This window comes from Polyergus mexicanus, unplaced genomic scaffold, assembly GCF_030449975.1.
Source record: "Polyergus mexicanus isolate NDT 795.1 unplaced genomic scaffold, iyPolMexi1.0 SCAF_20, whole genome shotgun sequence".
NCBI lineage: Eukaryota > Metazoa > Arthropoda > Insecta > Hymenoptera > Formicidae > Polyergus > Polyergus mexicanus.
The window spans coordinates 511161-535675 of NW_027223340.1; the positions used below are offsets into that span (position 1 = coordinate 511161).

General features: G+C 38.9%; 1 protein-coding gene across 5 annotated transcripts in view; it reads left to right on the forward strand.

Moving 5' to 3' along the window:
- Positions 1-24515, forward strand: part of LOC138941845 (Krueppel-like factor 6) — a 331103-nt gene that overhangs the window by 74767 nt on the left and 231821 nt on the right. Inside the window, exons 1-2 of one of the 5 annotated variants that reach the window (XM_070311737.1) lie at positions 5450-5588; positions 7984-8095. The exons of 3 other annotated variants lie outside the window; for them this stretch is intronic. The gene's annotated coding sequence lies outside the window, so the exon portion shown is untranslated. Of the gene's footprint in view, positions 1-5449; positions 5589-7983; positions 8096-24515 lie in introns of those variants that run through there. One more of the 5 variants, XM_070311736.1, reaches the window with a different exon arrangement.

Genomic DNA, 24515 nt, shown 5'->3' on the forward strand with positions numbered 1-24515 from the left:
GACATCGCGATAGTTGAAACGCGCTCATCTACGAATCTTTTGACTTTGCGGTTATTGGGAGAATAATGGGCCAGGATGGGCGGAGGAGCGGGTGTGGTTTTTGCGGAGACTTCGAGACGAGATGAAGCCGTCGCTTCGTAATTACTGGCCTCGTTAGGCGGGCCCGCTCGTTCCGGTGTCACTGCGACTCGTATTTAATTAGTGTTATCGCCGGTCGCGCGGCTCGCACGTACGGCGCTTTATTAGAGACGACTCTTATTTTTATGCATACACGTGCCGAAGACACGGTTGGGCGACGCCACTCGAGATACTTCCGTATCATCTATGAAGAGGGATAGCGGCCGCGCGCGCACTTGAATTTTCTATCGTGAAATTGCGCGAATGATAAGTTTTATATTGGAGCGTAACATTAAAATTGTTTGTCCAATAAAGACAAACGTGTTTGAATTTATTCTCTTCGATTCACAATATATTTGAGGTGCTGGAAAAATACAGGGGGGAAAAAAAAAAAAATTGAAAAGAGAAAGATAATAATATTTTATTAATTCCGCGTAAAAAAAAATTAATGGAGTTGACATTTAAGCGTGCTGTATACCATATCGGAGAAGCTTGTGTTTATTTCTGTGAAATAGATTAGCTTGATGATACGTCGAGCGAGTTTGCGGAATTAATGAAATTTCTAGAATCTTTACACGGTATACGGCATACATAAGCTAGGGCGAAGTCGAAGGAACCTACTGGCGAACAACAACTATAAAGTTCATTGTTATGCGTGTTTATAAGCGATTGTTGGAATGTTGCTGTTACTTCAGTTTCGCATCCGCGTACCTTCTCTCGCTTTTAATCGTTACGTTGCGACTATTTCGCTAACTTCTCGGTCTATTATATTTTTATCCTTTATCTGAAAATATTACACCGGTTGAACGTAATTTCATTCGACATAAATCTAAACATTGAATTATATTTTATGAAATCAAATCGATGATAGAAGAAATATTTAATGCGATGCAATAAGCTTTTCACGCGCCTTTTAATTAGAATAATGATTCTAAGATGTGCATAGAAAAATCATACATGCACCCGCATTGCGATATCATACATATATTATCATTCTTATATAATAATTTTGTTTATTTTATAAATATAATGCGCAATATAATATGTATATTATATGCTACGTTATTCGTTACATTTTTATTAGTATAGATAAGTATAGAAAAATCATTTTTGCGCATCCGCAGTATAAAAGTTCAACGTAATGGAAATTTTTTTTTTTTTTTTTTTAATTCTAAATAATATAATAAGATCGATATACAATTACATAGTTTGTATAGTCAACATCTCAAGCTAAAATAATTTTCTTCCGCGTGTCGATTATCACAAAGTTGAAGGATCGTGGCACCTGTTTCAAAACGTCGTTGAACATCAAACAAAATCAAGCAGCATCAAGAGCGATGGCGAAACGAGCAGATCGTAACGCAAGTATCATACTCGTTTTCCCAGTCTCTTCCTATATATACGGCGAAAGTAGATACCTCTACCTACATATTCACATGCCCGTATATATTCTCATGATGTCGGGGGGGGACAGAGGTTCTCGCTCACCCACTTTCAAACCCTTTTGCTCCCTTACCATTTCGCTATCCCTTTTCATCCTCCATGCTTCCACGCCGTACTTGTATCCGTCGAGCGCGTAATTAATCGCGCAACAAGATGGTGTTGTAATACGTTCTGAAAGCACTACCGTAGCGCCTGCACTTTGCGCAGTAATGCAAGAAAACCGTCGAAGGCCTTTGATATCATTGACCATGCCGGCCACGTGACTCCGAGCGCGGAACTCGCAATTTCTTCATTATCGAGATCTCGATTGGCGGAATTATGGAGCAGAAGGTTACACGTGCCACCGCTTGGATTTATCAAGGATAGCAATATCCTCTCTACAATGACGAAGGAGCGATTATAAAAATAAACTGTCGAGCTTTTGCAAAGAGAAAAAGCCTTTGTGAGCTCAATTACCTCGCGATCGCATTTATTTATATTGTACACCCGTTCCGTGTATGTGTGTTTCATTAGTCCTAGAAAAAAACTTTCCGTGATCGAAACTCCTACTGTTGCATTGTGTTGTCGTCGGCAAAATCGCTAAAGTAATTTGCATAATCGAGTAATTGCGTATGCGAAGGATGCGTGAGAAATCGCTAGAAATAGGTTGGTAGGTTACGATTGTTATTCGAAGGACTCGGAACGTATACCGTAAACGCAGTAGGCATTTCACAACGAAAGCTTTTTATCCGTGCGAATACGCGATCGATGTTTGCGACGTTACGTTGAAAACGCGGCACCAACTCGCTTATCATCGATCGTACTTCTAGTACTTTATTGTGTGATGCCAAGCGTCCCATTTCACTTACATCAATTATTATTATTTTTTTTTTTATCGGTACAAGCGTCGGGCTCGATCTTCGAGTACGTTGGAGCGCGAGCGTATGACCGACATTCGTTTCGTAGTAGCTTCCATGTGTCGACGACCCTCGTCACGCGGAAGGCACAGAGCCAATAGAGTATACAGCAACGCTACGCGAGAGTCTCGGAAATAAGGACACACCGGTTGCTAGTACGCTCGATGTCGCGTCTCCAACTATACGCTACTTCACCGTCCCCGTTGCACGCTCGCACTTTGTGCAATAATGCGGGAAAGGCAGGAGACCGACCCTTTGATATCGACTATCTGATCGCGAGTCGTCGCTCCAGTGAAACTTGGCGAAGGGATCTTTTCGCCCTTGTTGCAAATTCACATACGCATATCGTTTTTTCCGGACCCATATGCTACCTTTATAATGATTTTTCCCGTTTGTTAAAACGAATTGATCTCATCATCGATTGCTGATGAGCTTCGTAAGAATGCGGAATGTGTGTAACGAGTTTACGCTAGTGACATATTAATAGCTATGATCTGTCGATTTTTTTTTTTTTTTTTATATTTAGAGAAAATTTTACGAAACATCATCATCGTCACATATCTTGATATTTAAAATCCGAATTAAAATATTAAAAATAGGTAAAATTATTTTCTTTCTCGATATAATGTTGTAATATTTTTTGACAGATAGATTTTTCTCTCAGACGATAAAAACTTAAATTATATCGGCATTTTGAAACAAGAATTTCTTACGCAATATATCAATCTCTATTCTTGTCTTTAATTTTACACTACTCGATTATTTTATTCACGGAACTGTGCATTATGCAAGATTGCGATACATTTGGTTAGAAACTACATCGCTTGCAAGGGTCGACCCTATAATTAATCGCACCGTGGCCGTGTCGTAATATCGCGAAAGAGCTATGCGGTTGCATCGCCGTCATCGCACCGCTGTACGCATGTCGACGACGGAAAGAGGTGGTCCTTTTGATGTCGCGTCTGCAATACCATTAACAGCATTATATGAGAACGGGCCCCCGGCTGTCGCATCCCATTCCCCTTCGCAGCTCGTTCCGAAAAATCACTTTGACCGTATCGCGTGACATTCGCGCAACTCGGTGCGGTAATAAGTTCGATATCTGTTAGCGTAGAAACAGCCAATATCATATTCTTGAAAATTGAAAGGACGAACAACGTGTTACGCACGAACGGATAGGACAACGCTCGCGTTCTTTTATCTCCGAGTCACGTAATGACGCATCGTTCGCTCTCTCGTTACCGTAGGTAAGATATCGAGTTCGTCTCCTTTATTGTCTCCTCGCGCTTGCACCGTTTTACAGCTCGATAGAACGCGCTGGTCGGCTGCGTTAAACGCGACGTTTAATACGGAGCCTAGTCGACTTGTACGTCACGGATGTATCCCGACTCGTGCCTTTTCGCTTGTCCGCTTCTCTATTTAATTTTCGTATCGTCTCTCAGGCTCTTTTTGCACGACGTTAAAAGGAAGAAAGGATGGTATAATCGTTTTCCGAGAGGCGAATAAATAATAATTATTTGCGTCTCTTGTTGTCGCGCGCGCGCGCGCCTCGTTAATCCTGTGGCTCCGAGATATTCCTCGTTCGCTTTTATATCGACCGTACCCCACGTTCCACTTACAGAGGGGAACCGGTTTTTATTTTACCGTCTCTCATTTCACTGGTCTCTCTCAGCCGTCTATATATCGCTCCGTTTGTTGTTGTTGTTGTTGTTGTTCGTTTCTGCTCCTCCACGCGCATCGTCCACGACGAATTGGGAGACGCGAGAGGAAGCTTTTCGACTGCTTCCTTACGCTCTTTCCGTTTTTCTTAGCATTCTGCTTTTGCTATTTTAGGGGTAATTCAAAACATTTACAACGCTCTTTCTCCGCCCTGTAGTTATGCTCGCGAAATAACGGTGCGGAATTTTCAACGCTCGCGAACTTTGACGATTCGCCGGACGGTTAAAGTGCTATTAATGCGATAAACGTTCGACAATTTGCGAAAATGGCGAGCGTTTCAAAAAGTATCGCCGTTTCGTATACTTTGTAAAGGGTATTTAAATATCTATGTACTAATGTTTTATATATATATATAAATTTATTAAATTCTTTTTATTTAATATAATAGGTTTTGTATTAATTTTTTATATCAATTCATTTTCTCATCGTTTACTCGTATTTCGGCGGAGGTGAGGAGAATTTTTTACCAACAACACGCTATAGAATTTCAGTTACGAAAAAAATCTACCGTTCGCAAAAATCGAAGAATAATCGCTATCTAAGGGAACATTCTAATAAAGGTTGCTTCGGAGGCACTGCCGTATCAGCGATAAATTCTTCGCCCTGTATGAGGAGGCGAATAGACTTTTATTCCGCCATACCTCTTCGTTCGCTGTCGTTTCTCCTTTTCTCCTGCGGTGTGGCTCGTCATACCTCGATCTTTCTCCCTCTCCGTTTTCGTCCTCTCTCACCCTTGCCGTTTAACCTCTCGGTTAATCCCTAGAGTTTAAACCTTGCGCGAAATCGGCGAACGATGTAGGGTCTCTCGGAAGCTTCGTTCTTGGCCGCCTCCAGGAAGGGAACTTGCCCAATGTGCGAAAAATGGCGGGGAATTGGACGTATACGTCGTCGTATCTGTCGGTTACGGAGTACCGAATGTCCTCTTGCGATCGTGAAATAGGACGGTTATACCGTCGAAGGGGGAGAAGGGGGATTTACGCGAGGTTGGAAAAGAACAGAATTCGAAAGGACTCTTGGACGCAGTTAAAATTGGAAACGGGTTTTCTAACGGGGGAAAATGAAAAGCTAAGATCACCTTAACGTCCATTTTCATGTTGCCTCGCAATTCTTTAGTTTAGTCTTCGGTCTCGATTTTATTGCGCAAATAATACTCGAATATATGTTTGTCGATTTCATGGCAAATGCGTGGAAGGAGAATGTCTATTTATATACGACGCGTCATTTAGCAACACATTATCGGAAGACGATAAACGAGGACCTCGATATTAGAAGCTTCTAGACGCTCGTTTTCGATTATCTTTAACGATATATCGGTACGCGAATCACTCGTACGTTCTCTCTTTCCATCCATGTCTCGAAAGACGCGAGTGTGTCCCGGTACATATCGACTGCCAAGATCGATTGGCGCACGTGGTACGTATTTATTATCTTCATTGCGAAACGTTACATGGATCACTTTTGACGTAAAGATGGTTAACATGCTATCGCGTTCCAGTAACGTAGCTTTTCGAGGAAAAATCGAGTTTTTTTTTTTTTTTTTTTAATTGTTTTTCATTAAATGTTTGTCGATTATCATAGATGGATTTTCTTGTAATTCTTTTTATAATTGTAGAAAATATTGTGATATACGTATAAATAACTTTATTACATTCGTACTTAACTTTTTTCAATATAAAAATATTATTTATTACAAGATAAAATAAATTAAATATTTTTATTCGATATTTTAATAATTGGATTCAGATTTAAATTTCTATTAAATTAGCAGTGTGATTTTTAAATTAAATGAACAAGCATGTTTATCTGAAAATATATGCAAGTACCCCAAACAGCGGCACGCACATTTTAAAATTCCGAAATATCTTAATATATTAATTCTTAATATATTCTTCTACAATTAACTTTTTTCATCTATATTAGGTTTGCATCTTACAATTGTTGTTCCAGGTTAAGGCCATATATTTCGCGAAGTTCGCAGGTTGAATAGCAAGAAATTGATTAAGAGAATAAAGAATCGGAGAGATTCTTCTTCGTTCTTGCGTATCCCCTCGTCATCCATTTTTACTCCCCAAAAAATTCCTACAAACCTGTATATCTCGCACCTTTTCGTGTGCGCCAATAGAAACGGAAAGTTTTAATCGCAATTTGGACGCGCGCGCGCTTCATCTCCGATAAGCCGGAGCTTCGGCGCCGGGCCGGGCGAGGGCGCGCGACGTGACGCGGACGTAAATAAATCTCGCGCAATCGGCGCCTCATCGCCAAAGTTTCGCAAGATAAGAGAGACGATGAAAAGCGAGCAGGATCGCGCGGTTCTTCCGCTCGACCCGATACCCGTACGCTTGTCTCTTTCCACGGAGAATCGTTATGTCGATTACGAAATCGACCGACACACGGTCGGGAGGGAGAGAGATAACCGTGTGTATACGGCGAACAAACTTTACCCTCTTGTATCTCGAATTGAGGCGCGACGGTAGATAAGCGAGTCTACGTACGACGTACGCGATTGTATCTGGTGTGGCAGAACTTTAGGCACAAACCCGTTATATGCTCTTTGGCATACATTTCCATATTTCTTTATACAACGTATACAGCTATGATTATTCGAATAATTTAATATTTATTTAATTTATGAATTTCTTAAAATACAGATATTATTTAAATATTATTATTATTATTATTTTATTAAACAAAAAATTATTCTACTCTTAATAATGTATTAAATGCGAACGCGGATCGATAATAAATCGATATTTGTTTTAAACGATATTCTTTTTATTATTCTCGGAAATCTCATAAACTCGACAAAATATTGCAGCGTGCTATATATTTCTTGGCATATTTATCGAGCTACGAGCTTCTTCGCGACGTAATTCGCTAGCGATCTTATCGACCTCGTTTATCCGCAAACATCTCACACGCTGCAATCAAGTAACAAGTACGCCGATATAGGTATATTATCAGCAAAGATCGTCTTGTCGAGCGAATCGTAACATACATACGTTACAGCGAGAAAAGAAGAGACACGTTTGAAATGACAAAATATTTCATGTATTTTTACAGTTTTGACATTCGTTAAAACACTGTGCATTTTGCGCTAGAGCGATCGTCATTCGAGTATGCGATACACGACGCTCTATTTTTCGGCGCTGCTCTCCTTTACACGCGTGTTGTTTCCGCATCGCGAATCTAATATAACGGCGACCTCCGACAAATTCAAAGTAAGTTGTTCCGTAGTAGGAGAGAGAGAGAGAGAAGAGCAACGGGCGGTCGGTCACGCTTCGCGCCACGGCAAAGCGAATTGCACTCGACGACCGTAAAGTGGCCGACGGCTATTAATCCGGTACGGCAAGGAAAACCCTCGTGGAAGGTGTACTCATTAAAAAAGCATGGCTTAATAGTCGTCACTCGCGTGCCTGTGAGCGCGCGTTGCTCGCTTGTTGTAAGAGAGCTCGTTAATGGGAATTATTTTATATTCAGAGGCAAGACGCTCTCTCTCTCTCTCTCTGCCTCTGCGAGCGTCCCCCGCTCTCCTCGCGATGATCGCGCGGCGATTTTAATTAATAGTATTAATTGCGACAAAGCGGCATTTTTCAGTTGGCCATTTAATCGCGAGTTATTCGCTTTCAGTGCACGATACACCAGCCCCGTCCCCTCGCGTTGAATAGCGTCGAAACGGTAAACCGGAACGATGCCGAGAGCGATAGCGGTTAGAGCATCGCTGCTCGGCGATGTTATTTTCGCTATTAAACGCGCAATTCTCGACACCAGTAATTACATCTAATTTCCTTCGTCTTTTTTTGGATCGCAGGTAAGCCCGAGTAATTGACAGCGTGCTCTCGACGGGGGTTGATCGATCGAAGCGTCTGGTCTTGTTCGCCGGAGAAGGAAGGAAGAAGAACTTGGCAACCTCGAATGAATGTGTGCGTAACGTTATGGTAACGGGTAAAGAAAAAACGCGAAAATGGCGAATATTATTCCGCGATCTTCGTGCGACGTTACTACCTTCTCTTAGATCTGTAGCGAAAACGCGAGCGGCATTTCTCAAGTAGAATCGACACGCTAATTAAGTGTCGAATAATAAATTTACAGGGACTCGTAGTGAAAAGTTTGAATATTATACTTGTAATAATTAAATATATCTCACGATTATGCTCAACATGAGATTTACAATCGTCGATATATTTTATTGATATTAATATTTCAATGAAATCATTCTCGCCATTTTATTTTTGCAATATTACTAATAATATAAGGATATTGACAATAAATATTGATGTTGCTGGCCTTAATGAAGATATGATTGGTTAATTCGCGCTAGGTATTGGAATTGGTATTATGTTGATCAAAAGACAAATCGAGGGACTATTTTATGATCTCGCCAGCAATGATATGAATATTTCAATATTATTGCCGAAATTACGAAAAGATCTCGATAAATAAATAAAGCACAAATATGCTATTAAGTACCGCAAACAATTGAGCATTATTAACTGTACGCAGCTTCGTGCATCCGCTAATCCGATTTCTTCCGGGAAACGCGTTTAGCTCTCAACCGCTTATTACCATCGCTCTCGTTGCGAGAGGCATTATACGTGAAATATACAAAATCGACGAGGATAGAAATTCTCGAGCCATTATCGATTAAGAGCAGCAATATGGGCGATTACACGTGCGCGATAGCATTATTTCAATAATAATGATAAAAATCGCAAAGCCGGAACGTAAATGTTTGAATCGTTCATGGAAACCGAACATGCTTAATCATAATTGTAAACAGAAAATAGACAGTCGTATGTAATGGAAATCTTGTAAAATAAAATTAGGCTTTGATGAGAAGAAAAGGTGAGATTAGCGAAAAAGGCGGATGATCGATGCATCGATTATTCGATTATTATCGAATTGATCGAATTCAGCGCGTAAGTGCTACGGAGAAAAATAAAACTAGTCAACGAGTTTATTTTCTCGGACATTAAATATCCGTTAAACTCGCGTTATATCGATATATAGAGCGGCCTAGAATGAAAGAATTCAGAAGCCAATTAAACGATGAATCGTTTAAGCTGATCGATTTCGTATCGATATTTCATACAATTTAAAGATCGTGATATTATTTGAAAAGATTTATTAGTGAAATTTCTATTATGTATATACAATACATTTAATGAATTCACAAGTTTGCATTTAAATAGGGAAATAATTATTTTCTTCCATCAGCTCTTGTGCAACGGTGTCCATTCATGCCTGAACAGATAACAAAGCTCTCTCTCTCTAGTTGCGTGAATATCGACTCGATTTTTAAAATAATTTTTGTCGGGCTTTTCTGCACGCTACACTTTCTTATCCATTTTTAATAATTTTATTTCGCCGACTACCGAGACACACACACACACACACACACACACTACGCTGTGTTTCGGTACGAGGTGATCTAAAATTCGTCATAGTTTGTCGAGTGTAGAAAGAATAGCAGTTTATTCGTCGAAAAACCGGACGACTGTAAGGCAGTTTCGCGGACCTTACTCATTTATTATTGATCAAGTATCCTCTCGTTCGATGCATCGCCCGTGCCTTCGCATCGGGCTTGTATCGTGCTGTCGGATATTCCGAAAGTGCGCTAGGCGGAACAAAGCTCCCTGATTTATTATTGAGCGTAAGCAGGTTTTCCTTTCGGGTTTCGCCGCTGACGCGAGCCCTAGAGGGAAAGGGATCCGGACTTGACGTTAATAGTCGACCCGACGCCGACGCCCAGCGTCCGCTCGCGCCAGGAAATGTGTCGAGAGTCGTTTCGAGAATTTTTGAAGCGTCGGAGAAAATCTCATAAAGGCTCGGAACCGTTAACTTCTTCTTCTTAATCGGGCCTTGGTACGATGTACGCTAGTCTATATATTCAATATATTCAACGATCAACTATTAAACTCTTCTTTTTATATATTTAAAGTAATATAATTGTATTATTTTTTTTTATAAATTAAAATTATGATTTAATCTAGCTCATTTTCGTAAAATTATTATTATTATAAATTGTTTTATTTAAAAAATTGGCTTGCCTTGCCGTTTCTCCAAATGATCGTAGTTGCGGAGAGAAACCGTATTTATTAATACATAATAAATATAAGGAAAAGAAAAATAAATAGTAAATTAGATGTAAGTGTAGATGTAAAAATAATATATAAAATTTTATGTAAAAACGAGATATAAATTTTATATATATGCGCTCCCGCGCGTATGTATATAATAACTCTGTCAAACTTATTTATAAATGGCTAATAAAAATTTAAATTTAGTTTCTGTGAAACATAAAGAGCAATAAAAACAACTTAATAATTTCAACACGAACAAATGAGCAAAAGCTTATACTATTAATGTATTGATACCATAAAGTTCAATCGCATATATAAGCATCATTAATATCTTTTTATAATCACTAATCTTTTATATAAATTCTTTTTTACAATAAAATTTTTTACATTAAAATTTATATCTATTTATAATAGAAAGAGAGAGAGAAAGAAAGAATCTTTTTTATTTTCGATTTAATAAGTTCGATAGTTTATCGTTCGGTATTGAATATCACATTCTTAAATGCGAATCATTTAATATTGTATATATATAGATCTCGTCTGACGAAAATCGCCAATCGACAGCACATTATTTCACCGACTCTACGCGATTTCTACGTAAATCATGGATAATATAATATTAATTACTGATAAATACAAGCGTGCTTGTAATTTCCATCGGTTTACCGAATTTGCAAAGTTGTTGGTTGATATGTTTTTTATCGAATGGTCAATAATTTTTTATCTCTCCGCGAATAATATTTTATGCGAATAATTCTTTATTTTACATTTACTTTAATCCGCTTAGATAACGTTTCATTGCGGTAACGTTTTGTATACGGTAAACGCTAAAGTTTACATAACGCTGTGAACGGTGATATTATATCTCAGAATATTGTCATATAAGAGGAGTGATTCCTTATACTTTACTTATAAAAAGTACGATAAATTAAACTTTTATATAACGTAAAATTAAAGTAACATTATAATAACGCGATTATCCTAATAGTATTAAATGTTTTTATTATTTTTATATAGAACATGACTGCGCTCCGCGCAATCTCCTCAGTGGCGACTTATCGCGCATTATCCACAGGATTACCGTGTCGCGATTCCACGGCTCTCTCGGAACTTTTAGTTGGCTTTCTCTGCCACTCGTACGGCAGTAAAACTCGGTAAACGCTGTCTGGCGGAAACTTAAGTGGCCTGGCAAACCCGCGACGAAAGGCTCTGTCCTCTGTGACGGAGGATCAAATATATCCGGCGATCGTACGCGTAGTCGTTCGATGGTTCTGCTTGCGAACGCTTCTCATGGCTATCATATACAACGTGTTCCAAAAGTAACAATATTATGTGTTGACGATGAGAGACGGCCGTTTTTAAATCGATACGCTATAAATATTGTATATACGAGTAATCGACTTTTTATCATTATGTTATTGAAAAAAGTCACACGACAAAGGAGAATAAATATAGTGTATACATAATAGTGTATACATGCGCACAATATCTATCTCTTTGCGCATGTGTGCGGATATTAGACAGTATTTCGCGATTCACCTCGGGACGATTTATCGGCAAATTATAAACTAATCGTCACGTATGATGGAGTCGGCTATCACAGGTTCGTCGTCGGTCAGACGAAGGTGAAGAGGCTCATCGGTCTAACAATATCGATAAATCACCGAAGAGAAACGAGCTTTCGAGAAAGTGCCAAGGACCGCGTGAAAAATCGCTGCTTGATAAGACTTTATCTCGTCAGATATAACGACGACAGCGAAAACCTTATCGTTTTAACGACGAGATATTATCGCGTAAAATATACGCGTCTTGAATATTTTCGTAAATAATGAAATGTGCGCAATCGATCTAAATCTAAAGAATCCATGAACCTAATCCTGACGAACAGCACCCGATTTAAAGCGAGTTAAGTTCTTATTCGCGAAACAACAAATTAATCGAATTCGTTTATCGAGAAGAGCTTGCGAATGCGCGATGAGTAAGATAGACCAAATTAAATGGATACACGTCAGAGATTTTTTTACCTCCTTTTAATCCGCCATGATTTAGCGATTTTCTCGCGGTACTAGAAAGACGAACGATAGCAACTAATTCATCTAGACGTTTATTTGAGAACTGAATTATTGATTATACGGTCGTATATATTGCAATCGCAATAAATCGGCAGCGTTCGACCGCGTGCTCCGAGGGTATGATGGTTTCATGTAATATTAATAAGGTAATAAAGTTCGTACTTGTTAGGCGAATATTTACTAGCTAATCGAACCTGTTTTACACCGGAGCGCTTTTCTTTATTCTCCTTTATATTATACAATATTCACATGCCTTCGATCTATCATTACTTTCAAACTATATCAACACACAGGGTGTTTCGTGTTTTCTGCACTTTCTTTCAACTCGAGTTTTTCGATCAACTTGGAATTGATCTTTCCCGAACAAAAACATCAAAGCGCTACTAATAGCTAATCGATCATGGATAATTTAAAGTCCAACATTTTTCACGAATTGTGAAAGATGCAAGGAGATTGTTGAAAACTTATCCTTTCTTTTACTCTTTTAATAGAGTTTGCTTGAATAAATTTAGTTAGATGCTTGTCATGTTTTACATTTAGTTACATCGATTGGAAACAAAAAGCAAAAGTTTTTGAATAATTAAGAAAAGTCTTTAAAATGTGTGCGATTAGAATAGCGGCGAGATAGCGGCAGATGGAAAATTTTGATAGTCATTCGGCGGAAGTAGTACGAGTCTAACTTACGCGCTTACTAATGAAAATAAATAAATATCGAAAGTATTGTTGCTTTCGCAGAAACCGCAATCGTCATCGTCACCTGTCACCACCCTGGCACGCTTAATCGTCTTACGTCTTACTCGTGGCACGGCGACAATTCGAGCTAATTAACTCGATGGGATCATCGGACCCTATTACAGGCGAAATCGATTTAGATGCGGATCTGCGCAGCCTGGTGGCCGTGGGGGATGAACGAGTTCTACGATCTCGTTAATTACCTGAATTACCGCGAAACTTTTCTACTGTAGATTCGACGGTAGAGAGAGCTTCGGAGATCTCTAATGGATCCCGTAATGGGTTCGCAGCGTTTAGTTAGGGGATACACGATCGTTGGCGGTATTATCGCGGCCGAAACGATTTTTCTGTGCACATGGATTAACACTTGAACGGTTGTACGCGAGATCCAGGCGATCGCACTGTTCTTAAGGAAATAATTCTCCCTTGGCGCGTTCAGATTGCATTTAATCCGCTATTATTTAATTTAGTTCATTCGATAGGTTGTGAAATAACTAATTTTGTGTAAAGTATCTTATATTATTTATTACTTTAGAGCTTATGGTATAATTACGAAAAAAACATGATAACATTTTTTTCTTTCTGCTTCTATCTTCTATTTATATATTATGTAAAATTATTATTATATAAATAAGCAAAAGTAGATTTTTCAGAATCTCGTAAGAATAATTAATCGCTCATATAGGAGATACGCCTAAAGCCGAGAAAGTTTTCCAGCTGTATTTAAGCGCTTCATTGACGACGCGCTGCGTCTTTACGGTAATTCCAAGTTCGCTAAACTATGCTAATCATACCGACAGATTCTTCGCATTTCTAACCGGCTTATCGAAAGCGGCTCGCTACGCGCGTTCCGTGTCGAACTTCCTCGATCGTGTATTCCATTAAATTGCTTCCCACTGAGCGAACGAAAGCCACGCCTGGTACTGCCGGCAGCCAAGAATATTTATCTTTAATACGCTCATCCGTGCGCCGCGCGCGGAAAAACATTTTCCGTTTTATTCGAGAAAAAAAAACACACACACACACACACACTCACCGGATGGATGATCGGCATTGGAGCATCGCTCGATGGCGGGCGATCGCTGCCATGATACCATTACCTCAGATCCGTGTAAAGATGTGTAATCGAACGGAGCACGAACGGAATAAAGCGAATCTTTCGTCGCTCGGAGAGAAAGGATCGATATACTCTTGTATCGCGCGTCAGTTTCCCCGAGTATTCATTCTACGATAGTTTCAAGGTCACGAACGTTTTATCTCTCTATCTCTATGCTAACTCTATTCTGTCTAAACGTACGTAGGATTTTTAGGTGAACCACTAGACGTGAGAAGAGACTCTTCTGCCAGAATTTGAATTAGTTTTCTCTTACCGAGAGATATTGTGGGATGGTAAAGTCTCTTAATCGGATGAATGTTTAAATTCCGAGAGAGAGAGAGAGAGGATGGAGAAACGAGAAATGGAATCGCTCGTAAAATTGTAATTCTCGCAAAGCGCGTACACGCTTCTTCTTTGTTGTTGGCGTAATCTGAGGGAGATAAAAATGAGAGTGCGGAAGGCCGCGCGGCGCGCCACTCGCGGCGACAGAGGGAGGCTTCCAAATGTATACTTGATGAGGTTATACACGCTTCGCGGAATCGCGACCGGAGGGGAAAGTTTTCTATTTCAATCGCGCGGGATGATCGATGCACCACCTTTCCGAGTCGAAGTTCTGCGCTGGATTATGTATAGCGTGTTGCTTCCAACAGCGTACGACGGCTCTCCTTTTCATTTTTCTATCTATGGAGTTTGGGAAAGGAGGAAGGAAAGAGGAATGACCCACTAGTACGCGTATATTAAAAATTCTTACATACGAAAATCTCACTTAAAAAGTACACTTTGCCAATGTAAACTTCACGAGGTGATATACTAGATGAAGAAATTTAATTTTATTCTCGTCTCTCTCCACATCATATTCTATGCAATCGAATACAAAGATTACATAACAAATCGGTGCATTAATAATTATGTATTATATTATTCAGGAAATATTCAGATTGAATATCATTTATGCATCTTACAAAATATTATATTTTTAATAATATATTATATTATTATATCTAAATTATTAATTTTACTTATGTTCAGCGTTATTATTGATATGATTTGTTTTGATATTAAAATGGCTTTTAATTTAAACAAAATTCATTGTCTATAAAATGATCAAATCCATAAATGAAGAAAAGAGTGGAAAACTCGAAATACTCTATATGAGTATCGGTCTTTGTTTTAAGCGATCCATTTACTGTTAAACATACGATGAATGCATGGATCGATGTCAAGTAACGTTCGTCAAATTTTCATCGCATTCGTCGCGAATCTTGTCAAGAGCTAGACGAATAAGCTTTCGATTCAACAGTCGATAGCCGATTTCGATAATGGAACGATTTTCCGAGAAAACTCACTCTCTCGACGAAATAAAAGCGAATGTGGGAGTTCCTCGATAAACAATGTCAAACATGCCGCGATATAACAACGACGCCGGGTATTTTCACTGCGTTCGTTAAGGTTTTTTTTTTTTTTCTTCTTACTGACGAGGATCTCGCTCTTTCTCTGCAGCTCACGTTTTTTGTCGCGTTTACCTATCAAAAGTTTTCTCTCTTGATGTTGCGCTCTTCTCCTCTTCTTTTGACAACGTTATCCACCTGTCTATTAGATCTTTGTAAATCTTGTAAATCTCAAAGAGAAAAAATTTATTATAAAATGTGAATTTATGTGACAAACTCGCTGCGAGCGCGTGTTTTCTTTTTCTCGGATTATATACGGATTATAAATACTTATACGGGGGGGGGGGGGGATAAAAAAATACTCGGATAATAAACGTAAAACTTTGACGTTTGCTGTGCGGAGAGGGATGCGCGTCTATATTTGCAATTATCTCATCGTTATGTCATAAGTGTTTACGCTCGCATTGGCGGCGATAATAACTTTCGTTATGCACATGTTTTGATTACCGCGAAGGGCATAATAAACGCGCGTATCAGATCGTCGACGACGCGCCAAGTTTAATCGCTATTCGATGTTAAACGGCGCGATTAACGCGAGGCCGTCTTTGTAAATCGCGTCGCATCACTGATAAAAAAAAAAAAAAAAAAACGCATGGCATCCCTTCTCCGAATGAAACGGCGACGGGCACGCGCTCTCGGGAGGGTTCGGCGCCGTTCTGGCAGGTGCGCCTCGGCTGCGTTTGACAGGTGCGTCATTGTTAGCGGAGCATAAAGAAAGGAAGTGGCAGGAGTCAATCCCGACCGGTAGTAAGAGCGAAAAATCGAACACTCTAGGGGGACTGATGGTGAGAATGCATTGGCGTAAACGCGAGTGTATCTGAATTGATTTGTTTCTTTCTTTCCGAAGACTGTGATATTCTCGTAACGTATTTATAGCTGATTTTTATTTTCCGTTATGTGTACGATACGTATTTAATTATAAATAAACATTTTCATTAAAGCTTTTTTATTTACAAAAATTATTTATAAAATCTTTATATGTTTTAGCCATTGTATTTTGTTTGGAACGTAACTTTTTAAATTTAAATTAGATCAAATTTATTTATCGAAGATCTAGTATCACGGATATAATGTTACAGAATTATGTTTCTTTGCAAGTTCAGTGAAACTCTGACAAAATTAAATTTCACAATATATTTATATGGCTTATTAATTTGTGATATATTAGATAAAACTTTTTGAATTTTGTTAATATCATTTTAAATCTTTTAACGATTGCACTTGTACTAATTTGCAATAATTCGCACGTGTATGAATTTGTTGATTTAATTTTCAACTGATTATAATATTTTGATTTTGTGTTTTTGTACGAAATTGTTTTAAAAAAGTGTATTAATCGGAGATACGTGGATTCCATACGTCGAATAAACTTTAGCATTCATGCTCCACATTCAACACGTGCTCAGATTTCTCGACCGTCGCCATTATCCGTTTCGTTTTAACACGCTTGCATTCGTGAACGGGGCTTCCACGGATTTCACAGGCGAGGAATATCAGTCGACGCGCCATTGGACGAGCGGGGGAGAGAGGCGCACGGGGGTCTTTCCGTTCGAGAGAAAACAGGGTGAGAAAAGCAACGTTGCAGGGAAGGGCACGAGAGGGTGGGCAATCCAGTCAGTCACTCGGACATTCACAATATGGATCCCTTTGGTGTAATCGCGACGCGGAAGCCCCTTGTTTCTGTGCCTTCAGTGAACGTTCCCGACCCTCCGACAAACCCGCTCCGATCCCCCTACCCTTCCCAACCACCTCTCTCTCTCTCTCTCTCTCTCTCGCAGGCAGTTGAACAATCTCTCGCCCCACGTTCTCTGTCTAATTTGCCAACCTAAGCCGTCGGGACCAGTCGGACAGAGCGGCGGCGGCCCCTGGTAGTAGCCCCCAACTTCATTATTCTCCCATTGTATCAGCACCCCCGCGGACATAAATCACGGAGAGTCCACCCTCGCGTATTCTGCTGCCGTCGCTACTAGTACGGGAATTTTGTTTGATTTTTGTTTTTTTTCGTACGAAAACGCAGGCCGCGAGAAACGGTTACACCGACTTTCTGCTCCAATTTCCGCTTTTCGGCTGTCGACTTTGGCCGGCAAGCCAATCGACTGGCGTTCACCGGTAATTTCTACACGGCCACTTCCGGTGATTCGTGGCCCATCGATTTTCGAACTTTTTCATACGATATGAAAGAAAGAAGACATACTATAGCATTTTTTACACGGCACAGTTTAGGACACGCTCTGAATATTTCCACAACATTTCTTTCTATTGTTTAATACATTATCTGGCGATGATGTACGTGTTTTATTGATATGAGTAAAATTGATTTAACTTTCGGACGATTGCACGATTATAGATAAATACAATATATTGTTTTCGTGCTTTCATGTAAGAGACTAAATTAGCAGCATTATTGTCGTTTTTATTTTCTGACGATATATACTATATTTTTTTCTGTATTTTTTTAAAATTATGAATATTAAAATTAGATGTTTATATTAATTAAAAATTGTGCGCGACTGTTTATCAAAGAAATATTTGGAGAGCTATATATGTTAACATTATAATAATTTTTTAAAATAAAAGTAATAATCGCAAAAATTTTGTTCGAAATTTAAAAATTTTTAATAATTATATTAAATAGTAAATTTTATATAAATTTTCTATATATTACGCGTATGCGCGCGAGAGACATATACATAGTGCTTTAGCTCATTGTCCTTCATGATATTATATAAATTCAATTCTTATTGCCTAATTAAATTACTATACAGTACATTGCATGATCAATCATGTGATACTTTAGGACGCGATCAGCCAACGGGGTTAATGGCGGATATTAACCTTTCCCGACGAAGGGACGTACGCGCGATCGATATATTTATTTATTACTCACAAGCGCAGCATCTCTATATTCCATCGAGAGCTCATTGTAAACTGATTCTCAACGTATAATTCTATGATTATTGTACGAGATATTGTGAGCTTATTTTTAGAATATTTAATGATGCAACTGCAAAAATTGCAAACAAATATTATGTGATAAGTGGATACTCGGTTATATGTGTAAAAAGCTTTGTTGGATATCGATGGCGAATTTGTTCAGTGTGCAATTTGTGCAACATCGAGTTACTGTATATTTCGCATTGCTAAGAGAAAGAGAGAGAGTGAGAGAAATAGAGAGGTACAGAGAGACAGAGGGACGCTCAAGCTACATGAAACTTATAACAGGCCATCAAATTTAACACGCGTAATAATATTGTACTGTTAATGCCGGAGGATTATAATTACGCACTTAAGCGTAACTTACGCTGGTACGTGTAATTATGCTTAGGCTCTACAAAGCGGGGAATATTCAGTATATGGTACATGTATATCGGTGACCGAGGTCTACACAGTTACAGGTGTTTGCGTATTAATTTCACGATCCTTAGTTGCCGACGCTTTCGAACGCGTACTATATAGCCATCCGTGACGCCTAAATTCCCTTACGCGAATCAGAAACGGTGTAAACTATCGAATTTCCAAGTAACCGAATTAGGAAACGATTATTTTCGATCGGATGCTATAATATCGATAGCGTCTCACGTGAATTTGCTTGCGCATTTTATTTCAATCAATGTTTCTTCTTCTTCAAAAGATAGAATTTTTTTCTTTGAACTTTTGTAAAATTTAAATTTTTCAAAATCTAACATAAGGAAAATTTCGCAGAACAAAATGAGGCATTTTTTTCAAACTAAAAATTTTCTTAAAAATTATTTATTCAAATTGTCAAGAAATTGATAGAATCAGTGAAAGTAGATGGAGAAAATTTTTAATTATATATTGATTTGTACGCGAAATAATGTGCCAGTTTCTCGCACATTTATTAATAAAAGAAAATATTGTTTTTATATATTTGTATATGAATATTATTGTTGGAAATTTTTGTTGCTTCAATATTACGATTATTTCCGTTTGTGCAATTTTCTTTCGGATCTCGTGAGAGATTGTCTCGCAATCGAAGCTTCGTGATCGGGAAATCTCGCTCGACAGACGGATATTTATTTTCAACAAATTGGTCGATCGTACAGATTTCGCGCCGGACAGCCATTGCAGAGTGAAACGCGAACGGGATAGGGGACTGATCGGGGATAGACCGGATCGCATTAGGGTCTGTGATGGCGTCACGGGATCGTCCGAGGCAAAGGTAAAAAGGGTAGCCGATACGCTCCAATGGCGATACGAAGGTGGCACGTGGGTGCCGAGAAGAGAGAACGTATCGCAATTCCCTAGATTCTCAAAAAAGTATAGAGAGGACGTCTCTTAAACTTTCTAGTTACAATTATAAACGTAGAAATCTTACAAAGGATGTTATATATAGAAAATTATATTTTATAAATATCCACATACACGTACAGAATGTAAAATCGAAGTGTGTGATACAAGTTATATAAAAGTCAATTTGGAAGAGTTGTTAAAATATGCTTCAAAGTTTTTGTTTTCACTTTGTCAAATATAATAAAATCTGATACTATGAGATGACATCAGACGCGTGAATGGCAAATAAATTGTACTAAATATTATACGACAAACTTTGATATGAAACGGTTTATTATTAATATATGAAATTTCCTCCCTCTTCCCTATATATAATCGATGACCGTACAAAGTTAGATTTGATCCTTGTGCGTAATTAAAAGGACAATATCGAGAGCATTATACGCTTGTCGCGAAAAATCTTTAAAGCAATAATGTTCATCGTAAGAGGAAATAAATGTATTTAATGGTAGAGGAGTGATGGATTTATTACTTAAATATTGTATATATACATATATATTTTAAATAAGCAAAAGTAAGATATTTACGATGTTTTTAATACAAATTATATTGATGCTTCTTTATATATACTCTTCAAAGAAAATTTATGCTAACATTAATGAAAGCACATAGAAATTCATGGTAATTGTCATCGGCCATGACACGAAAATGTGAAGCTTTGAAATAATTCGATTAGGTCCCTTATCGAATGGAAAAAGTCATTCGATGATGGCGCGTAATTTACATCCGTCACAATCGTCATTTTAGTATTTTTGTCCCGGTTAATTCACTATGAATCATGAATCGCGATGAAAGATTCATTTTTACGAGTCTCGGCCGGCACATCACGGCGCCCGCGCGTGATCTGTATTTTCTCATTAGCCGCGTATAATTATCGGGATATAATGTGGACGATGATACGTCAACGTCGAGGATTAAATGGCGATGCAACAGGCAACGCGTCGCCTGTTTCATATTGCCGACAGGTTGAGGTGAAAATAAAAGGATCTCATCGTGTCACGCTGCAGTTTTTTTTAACGATATCACGTCGAAAACTCAATATCGACAAACTATAACAAGCTATATACGATTATCATGCTAAAGACCGTAAATTTTTTCTTGCGATTAGTTTTGTGTTTAAATGCATTTTGCACAGGATGAAGACAAGAATTTCTGTCGCAGGATTTTAGATGTGAATTTGCGGAATTTGCCCATAGCTGGCCCTAGCTGTCAATGTAGTTACCGTCAAACCGCGTCATTGGTGCCATTTTCTTGTTTTGACATTTGATAAAGATTTTCAACTCGCAACAATACAAGTTTTATACAACAGTATAGTTTTTAATAGCGTTCAACATGTCGAATTTTGTGCCTGGAAACTACGATTTGCGGACAGCATTGATTTTCCGTTACCATTTGAAGAAAACTGCTGCAGAATCGCATGGAATGCTTGTCGAAGCTTACGATGAGCATGCTCTTGGTAAATCACAGTGCTTTGAGTGGTTTAAAAAATTCAAAAGTGGCGATTTTGACGCGAGAAACGAAGAACGTGGAAGACCATCGAAAAAGTTTGAAGACAGCGAATTGCGAACATTGTTGGATGAGGATGACGCTCAAACGCGACAACAACTCGATTTGAATCAAGCTTTGCGTGAAAAACGACCGGAATATCAAAAAAGGCAACGCAAAGTGATTTTGCTTCATGATAATGCACCATCACACACAGCAAAACCGGTCAAGGAAACGATTGCACTTTGTTGCATCGTTTCCTTATCAATAAAGTCATCATCGAGCACTGATAAAGCCAAGTTATCTTTTAAATATATATACTCGGCTCAAGATCGATAAAGCCAATTACCGATTGATCCGCTACTAAGGACGGACATTAATCCTGGTATATCTCTCACTATGTGTACAATATCGGCACGCAATAATTGCGAAACCCGTCTTTAAAAATGATCCGTCATAAACGAGCGATTTGGTGAGATTTCGATGATTTACGAGAGAGACACGATCTTCGATACTCGCCGATCTCGGTGATTTAGGAGCGATTCTGGAAAAGCGCATGAATTTGTCGTCGACGAGACGAACGGACTTGCCGCAGCGCACGCAACAGACAATTTATCGGGAATCGATAGATCGGCTAGCGATACTGCAGTTTCACTCGTATAATAAAGTTGCTAGCGCGATGAATATCGAGAATAATTTCGCCGAACGAGTCTTCACATCCGTGCCGCGTCGCCTTTTTTTTTTTTTTTTTTCCCATCATAGAAATAGCTCGAGAATCGCACCGCATCGCGTTGGATGAAATAAATGAGGTAAGATAAATGATGACCGATGCGTTTAAAATAGATTTTTATCTCTCGCACAATAACCCAAAAATGATATTTGCGTGGTCGACGATTTTCGTAATATTTTCGTAAACACTTTGCTTTACACGACGGGTATGTAAATATGTGTAGAAAATGCCTCTGAAAGAGCTCGTCTACTTTGCTCTAAAAGTGATAAATTTAAGATAAATTTGTAATTTAACCTTAGCGTAATTAATGCGTGACATATCTAACGTTCACCGAGAACTTTCCGGCAAAGATGCAAATATAAATCTGCTCTTTATAATAAATTCTCAGAATCGTGCTCGCAAGCATACCTTTATACACACATCACGTCTTAATAAACTATGGATCGACATTTATAACGAGTGGATAAATTAATTTGATAAAATAATTTTTATTATATAGATTGTAAAAATTAAAAGAAAATTATTCATCTAGCCAATCCATTACATACTCATTATGTAATATATAATATCTTTATCGTAGAGAGAGAGATCGCAATAAAACAAAAATTTATATAAATATTCAATCTCATTATTGTAATGTAAATATTCTGATGACGATGATTGTCGTTATCGTTTCGTATCACGAGTCCATTATAGTTGGAAGATCCATTAAACCTCGATATCCTGATACACGAGTGTTGACCAGTCGGATCGTATGAAAGCATCGTAATATCAACAATAGTCCATGTCGCCCCGACAACTCGAATATGTACTTTAAATCGTGTCCTCCGTATCCGAGAGTTTATTACCGTAAATCCATCCGGATCTACGCGAGCAAATATCATCGAATCCGCGGCGCATACACGCGTGTCTACACATATTCGGTTCCTCTGGCTATCCGTGAAGAGATATCTGGATTAGAGACAGGAAGAAAATATCGACATTTTCAAAATATCGGTATGCGTTTAAAATTTAAAGAATATCAAATCCGTTGTCTAATTCGCGATCTCTATCGGTTATTCATATTTTTTATCGATATCTAGTTATGGTTAACTAATGGAATTATTTCCTATGAAATATTGAAATAATATAAATTATATCACCTTCTTTATCTATAATATCTCTTAAAAATATACAAAATATAATTGTATGTGGATTTAATTTAATATCGTAAATGGAAATTTTTTTGTGATGAAAAATGGATATATAATTTTACGATACAATATTTTTTCAATTGTTTTACGTTTTAAATTTACAATTTATAAATGTACCGTATGAAAATGTTATATTGTATTTATGCGTTAAAACAACAAATTTAAAATAGAAAAGCGCTGTACGAAATAATCTTCGTTTATATTCGGCAAATAAAAATACTCTCGTGGAGGTAGTAAAAAATGCTCGTGTCCGTGAAATCGCTGAAAATTCTAGATACGCGGCTGGTGCATCGAAAATGCACTCGCCCGGATTGAAACATCCCAGCCCGTCCGCGTGGTAGATTTACACGGTGTTTACATTACTTAGCAGCCTTCGTCGAGCACGTACAGTCCGTAGCGCGTGGTCATTGCCATTTCCGGTAACTTTGGAGAACGTTTTCTCTGTCCGGCGAAGGGGAGGCGCTCGCTTTCTCGGTTCGATGGCCTGTGAGACTGCGCCCAGCATCGCCGGCAGGAAATGTCGCGTCTACAAAGTTTCCCTTGCCGAGGCCTCTAACGGTACGAGGGTATACCTCGGTCGTCCTCGATGTCGTCCTTCCTCGTGGCATTTCCCTCGCTCTCGCGTTTTCATATCGCGGTCGCATCGTCGCCTCTCTCTCTCTCTCTCTCTCTCTCCGATCTACCTGTCCACCATTCGCCCTTTTCGTCCTTCTTCCATCCGTCCCTCTCACTTCTTCCCGCATCTACGAGCAACTTCGTCTCTCCCGATATACCGGAGCTTTTGGTCCTCGCGCCGTTTCCATAGAAACACCACGGGCGAGAGAAAATCAGACGATAGAGAAGGATAGGGACACCCGCGGCTGGAAGGGCGAAGAAGGGTGCGATCCGCGCGTGCCACGATAGAATGAGACGAAGAGCTCAGCGAGCGGAGCGTACCAAGTTTCTCCTTAGCGTAGAAAGGAGAGAGCTTCTAGTTTAAATTCTATTGCGCGGACAATATGGTCGCGGTAATGCTCGTTCGGCTTTGATTCATTGCCTGTTTGCGGGATGAGAGGCGAGAAGGGTAAAAGGTGCAGCAGGGCGACGTGACGAAGAAAGGGGGGGGGGGGAGAGAGTCGGTCGCGCAGAAATTTTGCCCTTTCACGTATACGGCAACTTGCAAAATCCGAGAACGGAAGAACATTGGCTCTTCT